Below are 13,952 nucleotides of genomic sequence, written 5' to 3'. Positions count from 1 at the left end.
GCAAACTCTTGAGTGTGGAGTTTCCCAAGGCTTGATCCTAGAGCCTCTTTAATCTCACATATCTTTGTTATGAAAACTAATCAGATGTCCCCAATAGTTTGTCCACTTTACTGGACAAACTAACAAACATCCTTAGTTGTAGTCCATTAAAAGTCTGTAACCAGTAACAACTGTTTCAACAAAAGGGGAATTTAATGCTCGTTTTAGCTACGCCTAACCAATAAAGTGGCAACTGAGTCCTCTTCATAGTTATATATATCAGTCTGTCCCTTTGCTTTTACCATCAAAATTCCCGTTAAAATGCAATATTTTATGTTGCTGTTTTGTCGGAAGACCTCGGCAAACTCTGATGTGCGGAGTTCCCCAAGGCCCGATCCTAGAGCCTCTTTAATTTCACCTATCTTTGCTATGAAAACTAATCAGATGTGATGTCCCCAATAGTTTGTCCACTTTACTGGACAAAATATAACAAACATCCTTCACTGCAGTACAATACGTGCAATAACTTCATATGTGTAATGTGCAATAAGTTCTCTACAAGTTCCAATAGTTGTTATGTCATGCCAGTGTCCATAGTCTTATAGTTTTGTACATATTTTTTTAATACTAGTTTCCCTTATATTCCTTACCTTATTTATTATTTTTATTTTTATTTTTCTACTGCACCTAAAAGGGGACCTCAGGGCACCTTAATTTCGTTGTACCACAATGACAAATAAAGACATTCTATTCTATTCAATAAAAGTCAGTAACCAATAACAACTTTTTCAACAAAAGGGGAATTTAATGCTTGTTTTAGCTACGCCTAACCAATAAAGTGGCAGCTGAGTCATCTTCATAGTTATATTTATCAAATAATTAGTTTGATATATATAACTCAGTCTCACACCCTTTGCTTTTACCATCAAAATTCCCGTTAAAATGCAATTTTGCTGTTTTGTCAGAAGACTCAGCAAACTCTTATGTGCGGAGTTCCCCAAGGCCCGATCCTAGAGCCTCTTTAATTTCACCTTTCCTTTGCTATGAAAACTAATCAGATGTGATGTCCCCAGAGGTTTGTCCCATTTACTGGACAAAATATAACAAACATCCCTGTTTGTAGTCCAATAAAAGACAGTAGCCAATAACAACAGTTTCAACAAAACCTGCAACCGCTATGAAAGGGGAATTTAATGCTAGTTTTAGCTACGTCTAACCAATAAAGAGGCAGGTGAGTCATCGTCATAGTTATATTCATCAAACAATTACCAGATGGCATGCTTGGCAACACAACAACAGTCTCATACCCTTTGCTTTTACCATTAAAATTCCGTTTTTTCCAATTTTTTTATTTCGTTGTTTTGTCGGATGACTCTGCAAACTCTTATGTGCGGAGTTCCCCAAGGCCCAATCCTAGAGCCCTTTTTAATTTTTCATATCTTTGTTATGAAAACTACATATTAGAAGGCGGTGTCTTCAATAGTTTGTCCACTTTACTGGACAAACTATTAGAAAAACCTCAATTATAAACCAATAAATTAAGAACTGCTTCAAAGCAAACCTGCTACAGTCACAAAGGGAGAATTTAATGCAAGTTTTAGCTTCGTCCAACTAATAAAATGTCATCTATGTAGTTTTATTTATCAAACAATATGCAGATGACATGCAAATGTTAGTTGCAGCACAACTACAGTCTTATACGACGTCTTCAGTTCCCTTTTACCCGTTAAAATGCACATTTTATTTTACTGTTGTGCTTATTTGCCTTTTTGTTATAATAAACCACATATTCGGCCGCATTTTTCTGATTCACACGGTGTGACGCAAATATGATCTGCAGGACAAGGTGACTAAGAGCAGTAGAGTCATGGGAAGCAACAGTTAAATGACAGAAATAGATGAGAGTCTGGAGGCGTTAAATGAGAAGCCGACAGCTGACAATAACAATGTAGATGGATAGATAAGGATAGTCTGTCTGGATTCTGTCTGTATCCATGTTGCTGCTGCAGGTCGGAGGCCCTGGTGGAGTAAAGAGTGGGTGAACTGCTGCGATGCTAAAGGACACTTCAGCAGGACTGTGGTGGAAACCATGATTGCACTGAGAGAGAAACTACAAGTCAACTTTTAGCCCCCACCTCTGTTTCTGTGGTGTTCATGTGTTTGTGTGTGTGCAGGTTTCATTGTGAGTCAGCGCGCTGCAGATGCTACTGCAGACGTCTTGCATGTCTATAAAGGACCGATGATATTCTGACTGCAGCTGCAAACGGGGCGGCGGGCTCCGAGGGGGCGAGGGTGGAGGACGGACATGTCAGGGCAACAGTCCTGGACCTGTTTGGTGTTGATTTGCAGCACCTCTGTGAGGCTAAATGCTAATAACATTGATAGCAGGTGCATTTAGCACCGACCATGTCTGATGCTAATGAAGAAATGCTAGTTTTGCAGGTGCTTTTGAAGCAAATATTGATCTGATGGTGGCGATCCATCCGGACAGGAACATAAACCAAATGTTGCTTCAGTCCATGTGATCACTGATGCTATTAGCTGGGAGGCTGGGACGCTAGGAAGAGCTTTTATTAGCTGGGAGGCTAGGACGCTAGGAATTAGAAGCTTTTATTAGCTGGGAGGATAGGACGATAGGAATTAGAAGCTTTTATTAGCTGGGAGGCTAGGAGCTAAGACGTTAAATGTCGAGGCTGAAAATCAAAATGAGAGCCCAAGTGAAAGAATATCTGAATGACTCCTTTTTCACAGTTCATGCTAGCAGCAGGAAACGACACAAACACACAGATCTGTATCTAACCACTGAAGACAGATGAGAGGATGAGATAAACCAGACAACAGCGATTTATGAGCAGAGTTCAACAAGGCCCGACACACTGAACGCTGCAGTTAAAACAGTGTGATATCCACAATAACATGTTTTTATCTCAGAGGAATCAGAGACGACACAAAGTGGGAGCCACGTAATAAATAAAGCATCTATCTGCTGACGGGCCTCGGACTTTATTAACACGATGTTATCTGGACTGAGCTTATTATACAGTGTGAGTGGATCTTATTAGACAGAAAGATGGAAGCATGTTCACAACACTTCAAGCCGCTGGTCGGCCATTTTGTTGGCATTTGGCGAGCGTCTGCACCTCCTAGCTTTGTATCCTCCCAGCTAATTGAAGCTCTTCCTAGCTCCCTGGCCTCCCAGCCAACAATAGCTCTTCCTAGCCTCCCAGCTAATAGTAGCTCTTCCTAGCCTCCCAGCTAATAGTAGCTCTTCCTAACTTTGCAGCTAATAGTAGCTCTTCCTAGCCTCCCAGCTAATAGCAGCTCTTCCTAGCTGGTTCATACTGTAAGACTAAAACATTTGTTTCTTTTGAGTTTCTATATCTAACATTTTAAAGCATTGAGCATGAAATCAAATTTGCTTCTGAGAGTAAAATATGGAGGTGAACCTTTAAGGTCATTTGAGGTCATTTGAGGCCCTTTAAGGACCTTAAAGGACCTTACAAGTCCTTATAGGGCCTCTCAGCCTTCATAAAAAGGTGTCTGTCATCTTCTCTGAGGTGTGTTTCATATCTACAGTGAAAACGCTGACTGTTGGAAAGAAGAGGAAAAAAACAAAAGATGAAGTGCCACCGTCTTAGTAATAAAGCACACACACACACACACACACACACACACGCACACACACACACACTCACACACACACAGCTCATTAACATACAGACAGAAACCCAGTGTGGCATTTCCATGAAGTTGTGTGTTGTTTCCTGTTGCAAAGGAAGCAACCACACACTCTCTCTCACACACACACACACACACACACACACTGGGTTGTGTGTGTGTGTGTGTGTGTCGCCCTGACAGAAAGGAGAAGTAGAAAAGATTAGAGACACGTATAAAAAATAAAAATATCACGTTTCATGTGTGACGTGTGTTGAGTCAGTTCAGTCAGACGACCTCAGATAACCAGTTGATTTAGTATTAATCAGACAGAACGACACGTTGGATTGATTTACTCATTTATTCATGCATTCATTTATTCATGCATTCATGCATTCATTCAAGACGAAACCTCTAAAAGTATTGGTTTTCAGCTTTTATTTTGAAAAGGCTGCACAGGAAGAAGCCCAGCCTGCAGAATCAGACTGATGTTTTTTGCAAACAGAAGCAGATGTAGCTCAAAGTTCAACAAAATCTGAAGCAGCAGTTCATCTAACCTCCATTAGAGGACGCTGTGAGACACAGAGGTCGTCTGATCATGTTGAAGTTCAGGTTTAAACTCTTTCTTTATAGTTGTTCTTCTAACATGGAGCTCTGTGAGGATGAAGAGCTGCAGCTTCTGCTCTGATTCCTGTGCTTGGTTTTAATCCTCCTTTTACCTTTAGGGTCAGTTTGACTCTCGTCAGAGTTCAACGTCTCTAAATATATATTATATTATATATATATATATATATTCAATAACTTTTCCCTAATTTATCTCAGTCTTGACCCTCCTGTTGTCTCTCAGTTAACTCACCACCTTCCAACAATAGAAAGTCGTCACGGTGCAGCTCACTACTTAAAGACCTATTTAGCTCATAAACTTATTATTATTAAACTTAATCATTTGAATTACAGTCATTTTGTGGAGGTTTAAATTGCCGGCATCAAACTGAGCCCAAGGATAAAAGGTGTTAGTAAATCTGAAGGCAACAGGACGGTTAACATCCTGAACCAGAACCTTATCATCAGTAATGACTCCTGCTGATGCTGTCAGGGTTGAACTACAGTGTGTATATGTGTGTGTATGAGTGTGTATTAGTGTGTATGAGCGTGTGTGTGTGTTCAGGTTTGAACCATGAACCAGAGTCTCTGCTGACATCTAGTGGACAGAGGATCAAACTACACCAGGAGGAGCCAGAATGTTAAAAAGCTTCAAACCAACTGATGGAGTGAAGCTTTCAGTTCAGACACACAGAGAGGTTTTTATTTATTTTGTTTTTTCTTTTTTTGGGGGGGGGGGGTGTGACCCTGAAGTCCCAAGTCTTGTCTTTTGTCCAGAGCGTCCCACAGCAGCAGTCATCGTCCTCCTTAAAGGGGGTCATCCTGGGGAAGGGAGGACAACATGGTCTGCAGCAGATATGACCAGTGGTCATAATGTTATGGCTGCGTTGCGTGATCTAATGTAATGCAGCTGTTTAACCAGCAGGTGGCAGCAGAGTCTGAAGGTGAAGAACTGAACTTTGTAAAACTTTAAAAGAATTTATCAGGAAGTAGATTTTTATTCTGCACAGACTGAAAGTTAGTAATAATAATAATATGAAGAATAATTATGGCTATTCTTCATATTATTATTATTTATTTATTATTATTTATTTATTATTATTATTATTATCGTAGCTCAGAGGATGACGGACAGATCAGACCAGGAGGCAGTTGTGTGATGAAGAGAGACTCTGGAAATAAACTGACCTGTGGCCTGACAAATCTGACACCCTCCTAACACACACACACACACACACACACACACACACACACACACAGACACACACACACACACAGTGAGAGTTTTCCATTTGTCCTGAACTCAGAGACCCTCCTCTGAGAAGATCAGTGTGTGACGACTGGAGTCTATATTCAATTATACTGGGGGGGGGGGGGGGCATAGAGAGAGAGAGGGAGAGAGGGGGAGGTAGAGAGACAGTTTCCACGACTGGTTTCATATTTAGTTTAAACTCTAGAGAAGGTGAAACGTTTGATGTGGATGTTTCTATTTCCCCAAAAACTGAAAGTTCCCTGAACAGCTGATGAGAATGTTCATCCAGGTCACGAGACATAAAAACAACAACGAGCTGAAACAAGGACGATCTGACGGTAGTGGATTCATAGAACCAGAGTCACATCAGTAACTGACTCTAGATTCATAGAACCAGAGTCACATCAGTAACCGACTCTGGATTCACAGAACCAGGGTCACGTCAGTAACCGACTGTAGATTCACAGAACCAGGGTCACGTCAGTAACCGACTCTAGATTCACAGAACCAGGGTCACGTCAGTAACCGACTCTAGATTCATAGAACCAGGGTCACGTCAGTAACCGACTCTGGATTCACAGAACCAGGATCACGTCAGTAACCGACTCTGGATTCACAGAACCAGGGTCACGTCAGTAACCGACTCTAGATTCATAGAACCAGGGTCACATCAGTAACTGACTCTACATCGTTAAGGCTCTCACCTTTAACAGATCCACCTGAAGGTCACATGACCAGAGTCCGTTAACGACCAGATGATGTCGTTCATTAATCTGTGTGGTTCTCTAACGACTGATCAACGGCCTTAAACTCCAGATTCAAGATGTGAACAAAACGTTTGTTGTGTTTTAGTTTATAAACGTTTCTTTATAGAGTCATAGAACCGTGGTTACATCAGTAACTTTTAGAACTAATGCTGCTTTCCATGAAGCTGGGACGTTGGATTCATTCACCTGGAGACACCACGTTAAACATAAACAACAAACATGGCCGTCAGTGATGAGATAATATTTGTTTTGTTTCTGAAGTTACTGACAATGATCGACAGTGAGGTCTGACATCAGGCTGCTGCATCTCAGTGCAGTCGGGCCCGACACTAGCAGGACGTCCGGCTTCAAACGGCGTTCCAGAGAACTGTTCCCAGTAGGAGGTCGGAAATGTCAGACCTCCCAGTTTTCTGGAACGCAGCATCACCCTCCATCGCTGAGGTTTAACCCAAGCAGACGAGCTTCGTTGGTGACCCAGGATGAAAACTGTGACATGCTTCAAAATCTGATATAAGCCCCGCCCCCCAAACGATCTGATTGGCCCAGCAGATCTTTGCAGGAGCAGAATCGGTTCCCAACAGAGAGACTCCAGATCAACTTCAATGCACAGACGAGAGAAGATCACATGGTTTCAAAACAATGTGGGTCTACACGTTACCACGACAACGTAAACAGAACGCTGTCCACCGGTTACCGCAGCAACGGCCTGGAAGGCAACACCTGCTGCTTATTCGTCTCTTTCTCCAGTCAGCTGACTCACCTCGCTCTCACTTTTCTCTCCGTAATGTGGGTCTGTAGGTCAGAGACAAACCCCCCCACACACTCCTCCCTCCCTCCCACCCACCTGCTCAGGTGACACCCCAGTGCATGCTGGGTGATGTGTCTGCTCAGCCTCCTCCACTCTGGATCAGAATCAACCGTTCACACCAGCTACTGATCCAGAACTAACACAGAAATGTAAAGATGTTTATGGTTTGGTTTAGTTCAGGATGTTAATTCATGGAAACTAAAAACTAAAAACTAAAAACAGGGTCAGGCTTCGACCGGACCGTGAAAGTCTGAAGTATGAACAACAGTAAATATGAAAAGAATAAAAAATAAAAAAGAGAAATCTGGTATTTAATTAAAAGCTAACAGAGTTTTAAAAGGTGTTCAGTGTCTTGTGATAGAAATCAGTTTAATGTTCATTATTTAAAGAAACAGCTGAGGGCGCTGTTCGCTGTCAGCTGCTATTAAACCACCATAGAAGAAGAAGATAAACTCAACATGTTAAATCAACACATTAAAGTAAAGAAGATCAAAACAGCAACACGTCACGTTTTACTTTCATTTAAACAAAATAGCTAAAAAAAATTTTTTTTGAGACTTTTCTGAATTTTCCATTTATTTTAATTTTTATATATATATATATTTTTTTTATTTTTAATTCCCAAATACAGTAAAGGCCTCACTGCTGCATTGACTTGAAATAAATAAAATAAAAATCCACATATAAACAGTTAATTTGCTTCGAACAATAAAGACCTGAACAGCTGCTTCTTTACAACGTTTACAGTTTGTGTGACCCAGCATTCGTACAGTAGGTGGATATTAATTTGGACCCATAATCCTTTGCAGCAAGTCACACTCTATCAGGTTACGGGGGTGTGTGTGTGGTCTGGGTTTCATCAAGTTGTGAGGTCTGAACGGATCTTTAACTCAGAGTGAGGGACAGAAATATTATCTATGTTTAGATGTGAAAATACGCCAATATTACATATCTCTGAGTAGCACTTCAATGAGTAAAAGTTAATTTCAGAGTCCATGTGTTCAGAAGTGTTTCCATCAATGTAATGAGACTCAGGTGTGGTTCAGTTCCTGGTTTAGTTGAAATAAATCAGGGATTTGTCTCAGTCTGATCCTCACAACACATGTTTGTGGACAAAGGAGCTTTCTGAGGAGCTCAGAGAAAGAGTTGTTGTTGCTCATCAGGCTGGAAAAGGTTCCAGAACCATCTCTAAAGAGTTTGGAACCCACAAATAATCCACAGTCAGACAGATTGAAGACGACTGTTCCCCTCCACAGGAGTGGTCCACCAACAAAGATCACTCCATAATAGTCTGAGAGGTCCCAGAGGAACCCAGGGGAACTTCTAAGCAGCTAAAGGCCTCTCTCTCATTGGCTGATGTTAATGTTGATGAATCCACTGAACAACCATGGTGTGATGGACAAAGACACTGCTCTCCAAGAAGAACATTTCTAAACATCATGTGGACAAGACAGAAGACTATTGGGACAATGTTTAGTGGACAGATGAGACCAAAGTAGAATAGTTTGGTTTAAATGAGATGAAACAACACTGCATCATTCCAGCATCAGAACCTCATCCCTCCATCAAACATGGGGGTGCTAATGTCCTGGTTTGGGCCTGTTCTGCTGCATCTGGACCAGGACGGCCTGTCCTCATTGATGGACCAATGAATTCTGAATTCTACCAGTGAACTCTAAAAGAAAATGTCAGGACATCTGTCCATGAGCTGAATGTGAAGAGAAACTGGGTCATGCAGCAAGACAACGAGAACCAAGAACACAAGTGGTTCTACAAAAGAACGGTTAAAGAAGAACAAGATGAATGTTTAGGAACAGCCAAGTCAAAGTCCTGACCTTAATCCAATAGAAATGTTGTGGAAGGACCTGAAGCAAGCAGTTGATGTGAGGAAACCCACCAACATCTCAGAACTGAAGTGGTTCTGTTCTGAGGAATGGGCTAAAATTCCTCCAAGCTGCTGTAGACCACTGATCAGCTGTTACCAGAAACATTTAGTGACAAGGAGGTCACAGCAGATACTGATAAACTAATAACAAGTGTAATGTTTCAGTTTGATGTGTTTTGATTGGGTTCTGTCTCTGTCTCTACTTCCAGGACTGCTGGTGGACACATGATGTCCTCACACAGATAGGAAGCTGAGTGTGTGTGTCTGCAGCCGTCATGACCTCCTGCTGAGTCCTGAGCCTCGTCTTGTTTTAAATAGACTCACATACACACTCTCAGATTGACAGATGCAGCCGACACCTCCACGCTGGAAACACTCCAGACATTCAGAGTCCGGATCAGGTCATCAATACGTCACCCCCCCCCCCACACACACACACACACACATACACACACACACACACACACACACACACACACACAGTGAGCATTAAAACATTTATAATTTTTTGTCATTTCTTCATTCTCCTACATTTTCTCTCAGACTCTAGTTTCCTCCAACCAATCAGAGCAATTTAGTTGCTCACATGACGTCTACTGTTGCTCCTCTGTCCATCATCCCGTTAAGGCCCGCCCCCCAGATGATCTGATTGGTCCAGCAGATCTTTGCAGGAGCAGAATCAGTTCCCAACAGAGAGACTCCAGAACAACTGCTCTCCTCCTCTCTGATTGGCTGACCTGGTGGGGTGGGCGGGGCTTGGGAAACAGGTTTATTCTGGGGATTAACGGGACTGAGACACTGAGTCACTTCCTGTCCTCCTCCTGACAGATGTTCAGAAACTATGGCCTTGTATTTAACTTTTAAACATCTGTTAATGAGTTAATTAATGGTGGAGATGACTGACAGACGGTTAATCAAGTAAAGATTTCAGGAAAACTGGAAATATCTCCGGGTTTCTGCTGCAATAGGGGTAGAATCCTCCTCCTGCCCTTGAGCCAGGCACCAGCTGCTCCAGTTAGCCTGTTAGCCTGCAGCTAGCTGCTATAATTAGCAGCAGCAGTGTCCTTCCAGCTGATCTTCCTCTGGACGCCCTTATAAGGAGCACAGCTGCTCCAAACACATGGATGCTACCCGTTACCATGGTGATCTCAGTTTATTTAAATTCCCTCTAAATAAAAGTCATGTCTACGGATCTACACCTCCTCATCCTGTTTGCCCCCCCCCCCCCCCCCCCCCGTGTGCTAATCTAAACAGTGCTAACGGAACAGCTAACGGTGGCGGCTGCCGGTCGTCATGGCAACGCGCCTCGCCGCTTCCTGGCTGCCTGTCGCCGAGCCGTGATGTCACATCCTCGTCCGTGGCAACGCTGCATTCGTTAGCGCCTGTACTGGGGGAGACTGCGTTGTCATGGTAACCCCCATCTCCCCAGCATCCTGCAGAGTTCAACTTTATATTACAGGGCTTTCAGGAGTCTACTGACGTGGGATTGTTTTGAAATAATCATGACACAAAACTGAGTTAAACTTGTCCTTTTTAAAAAAAAATCTTTTTAAAAAGAATTATAAAGATTAATGTAATTATTATGGTAACATCTCCAAGTGGAGCAGTTGAAGGCTAATCTGAGCGTTATCGTAGCTAGCATGTCGCACTGATAATTTACTGGTTTTCTGTCACAGAATGAAACAAATAAAACAAAAATAAAAAGTTTTTCGTAATTGACCCTTTCTGATTGGTCAGCTGACAGCCAATCAGAAGCCTCCGTCCAGTCCCAACTTCCTGTTTCCATTGTTCCGATCCAACAGAACCACTGGAGATCTGTTAATGTGATTTAGTCATAATTTAAACCCTAAGAACTAATTACAGTTCCTCCTATATCTCCAGCGGGGGCAGAGCAGAGGAAATGACCAAACATAAAAACTGAAGACTGGGGAAAAGACCGCGGGATTAGCATGGTTGCTAACGTTAGCACGAGTCCCGACTGGATATGAGCTCCAGAGAGACTTCACACACACACACACACCAGCCTTCTACCACAGGTTGGTGAGTAGTTTGTTTATCTAACGTCTTCTCAGTGTTACTGCTATTATTAGAGTTTTTCCTTCATGGCTATTGTTTGTCTAATCAGAGCTAACACCAGCTAGCTAGCGTTCAAGCGTTAGCTCTGCTACGGAGGGAAATAATCTATATGAGTGTTTGAAAAGATTGTAACCTGCTGGCAGATGGCTGAAACTAAAATGTTAAGCTTATTATGTAACATCAACTGATTCCACCACAAAACATTTAAAGGTGAGTTTGTTTTTTTTCGTTGTCAGCTAACGCTAGCAGGGTTGCTAACGTTAGCCGTCTCGAGACTCCGCCATAGAGCTCCGGGCGTCACGTGACGTTTCGTGTTGACGCCGCCATGTTGGCGGGAAAACTGATTCCAGGCCGTTAGAGTTTACTGCTCACTAGAAACAGATAGAAACTGACCAGTAGAAGGCAGAACAGATCACAGACCCTTATTATGTCCCAGGTTACTTTTATTAAGCATTAAAACAACCGGGGCAGATAATGATCCTGACCTGTAGTATCTGGATACATAGAACTACCTCATTAACTTTTCTGAGGAGGTTCATGACAGTAACACAGCTACAATAACAATTAACTATTTAGTTTCTTTCTCACTGTGAGTAGTTTTAGTGCTGAATGTTATAAACATCAGCCTAACTTGACTTTATGAAAATAAATCTGTTGTACATGGTGTTAAAAACATGATAAATAAACAAGACATTCCACTTGGAGAATGCTGGATTCTGTATCGGATATAAAGTGATCACTACACAAGACAAACCTGTTTCTTGAGGGATCCCACCGCTCTGATTTTTACAAGTTAGTTAGTTGCTGCAGTTGTCAACCAAATAGTAGTTTGAAAAGCGTGCTTTCCTGCCAATATGGCGGCGTTGTGATCGCCGGTGCAGAGTGACGTCAGCGACCAGAGCTCTATAGCAGGTTTTCATGTTTTTCTATGAGAATGTACCCAACAGAAAATATACTGTGTTCCTGAGAGAGAAAATATCAAATTGCAGGCTCATAGTGGATGGTTAAACTACAACGTTAAGCTTCTGAAGTTACATCCAATTCTATCAAATTAGGACTAAACTAGTAAAGTTAATACCTGTAATAAAATCCAAAGCAGTGTGTTAACAGACTCATATCCTAGTAAAGGTTGCGTCCGGTTAACATAATTTATAATTTGGCGCTTAATCTTAATTTAGCTTTTAAAACCATCTCTTCATTCGTCATACTCACTGAAAGACCGACGCACAACAAAGATGAACAATAAAACTGTTTTATTAATAATATTTTTCCACCACAATAAATCTTAACAAAGGCTCACTAGAAAAGTGTCAACTTCTGTGTTCTGTACAGTAGATACAGTACGTTGTAAAACTGGCCGCGACGTGGCACAGCAGCGCATACCCCCCCCCCCCCCCCCCCAAACAAAAAAAAGTATTATTCAAACACTTTGCACATTATTTACAGATAAAATCCACAATGAACCCCAGCTGGCAAAATCATCACAGAAATGCTAATGCTAACAGCTGCTAACCTCTGGCTGCAGAGGCCTCCCGAGGGAAGCTAAATGAGCTAGCAGGCTAACTGGCTAGCCGGGCTACAGCTGTTCTCACACATGAACAAAACTTTTCTCTGAGTGCTACCGAGAGGTCAGTTAAACCAGACTTCATGTTCCTGCGACTGCTGCAAACCTTTTTTAGAAAACAAAACATCACCGTGTGTTCTCCGTCCCTGCTCCTTGTCTGAAAGGCATCTGCTTCTCCCCTGACTGCCTTCCTGTTCACTTACTCTTTGCGTTCTCTTGTATTTTCCGTCTACTTGTGTGTCTGTTTCAGCCGCTAGCTCTCAGCTAGCTTTGTAAAGGAATGCACTTTGGTAGAGTCAACCAAATGCCCTGGGTGTTAGTCACAACTATGACGACAGTAATAATAATAACTGAGCAATCTGAGGTACCAATATGAAAAAAGAACGCTTTAAAACCACATTAACGCTAAAGCTAACAGCTTCTGTGAGCTGTGAGGAGCTCAGCGCGACTGTAGCTAGCAGGTAAAAACTTGCTATTGGCTACTGGCATTCATTTAGCAGGAGGCTAGTGTTAGCTTCACTGTAGAGAAAACAAACATCAGTGCAGTAGCTAGCGTCTGGACGCTAGCAGTCAAACGGCTAGTGTTAGCTTAGCCCTGTCGCTATCAGACATCTGTCCCAAGGCGACAGTTGGCTGATATGTGTCTGTACATTGTGCAGCCATGTTGTACAACCCTCCCCCTTTATGACACACACACACACACACAAACAAACACACAAACAAGTGTAGATGTCAGTGCTGATCAGTTTAAAGCTACAGTCTGTGGCTGGTGCATCGGCCTGTTCAGCTGGCTCGGTAAACACGACGGACGCCCAGTTCTACCAAGAACAGTAACAAAGCGGGAAAGACGAATAAAATAGGTTAAAAGATCAAGGTCCAGATGCATTTGTTATAAATTAGGTTCATGAAACCGAACCGAATTGGTCCTACGTTGGAGGGAGCACCTACACACAGTGTACCCCTCAGAAGTTTTAGATTTCTGCAGAAAAATGACTCAAAACTGTCCAAAAAAAAGTCTAACAAGTCCTGAAAGTAGATAAAGAGAACCACATCAAACCAACGAAACAGAAATATTTTACAAAATGAGCCAATATTACACATCTGTGAGTAAGTTAACCCTTGTTTCCAGTATCTGCTGTGACCTCCTTGTAACTAAATGTTTCTGGTAACTGCTGATCCGTCGTCTACAGCAGCTTGGAGGAATGTTAGCTCCATTGCTTCAGTTCTGAGATGTTGGTGGGTTTCCTCACATCAACTGCTTGCTTCAGGTCCTTCCACAACATTTCTATTGGATTAAGGTCAGGACTTTGACTTGGCCGTTCCTAAACATTCATAAACAGAAACAGTCGTCCTCTGTTTGT

The sequence above is a fragment of the Chelon labrosus genome (assembly GCF_963514085.1).
Source record: "Chelon labrosus genome assembly, chromosome: 23".
Taxonomy (NCBI): Eukaryota; Metazoa; Chordata; class Actinopteri; order Mugiliformes; family Mugilidae; genus Chelon; species Chelon labrosus.
Note: the sequence above shows the minus strand (reverse complement) of the source record.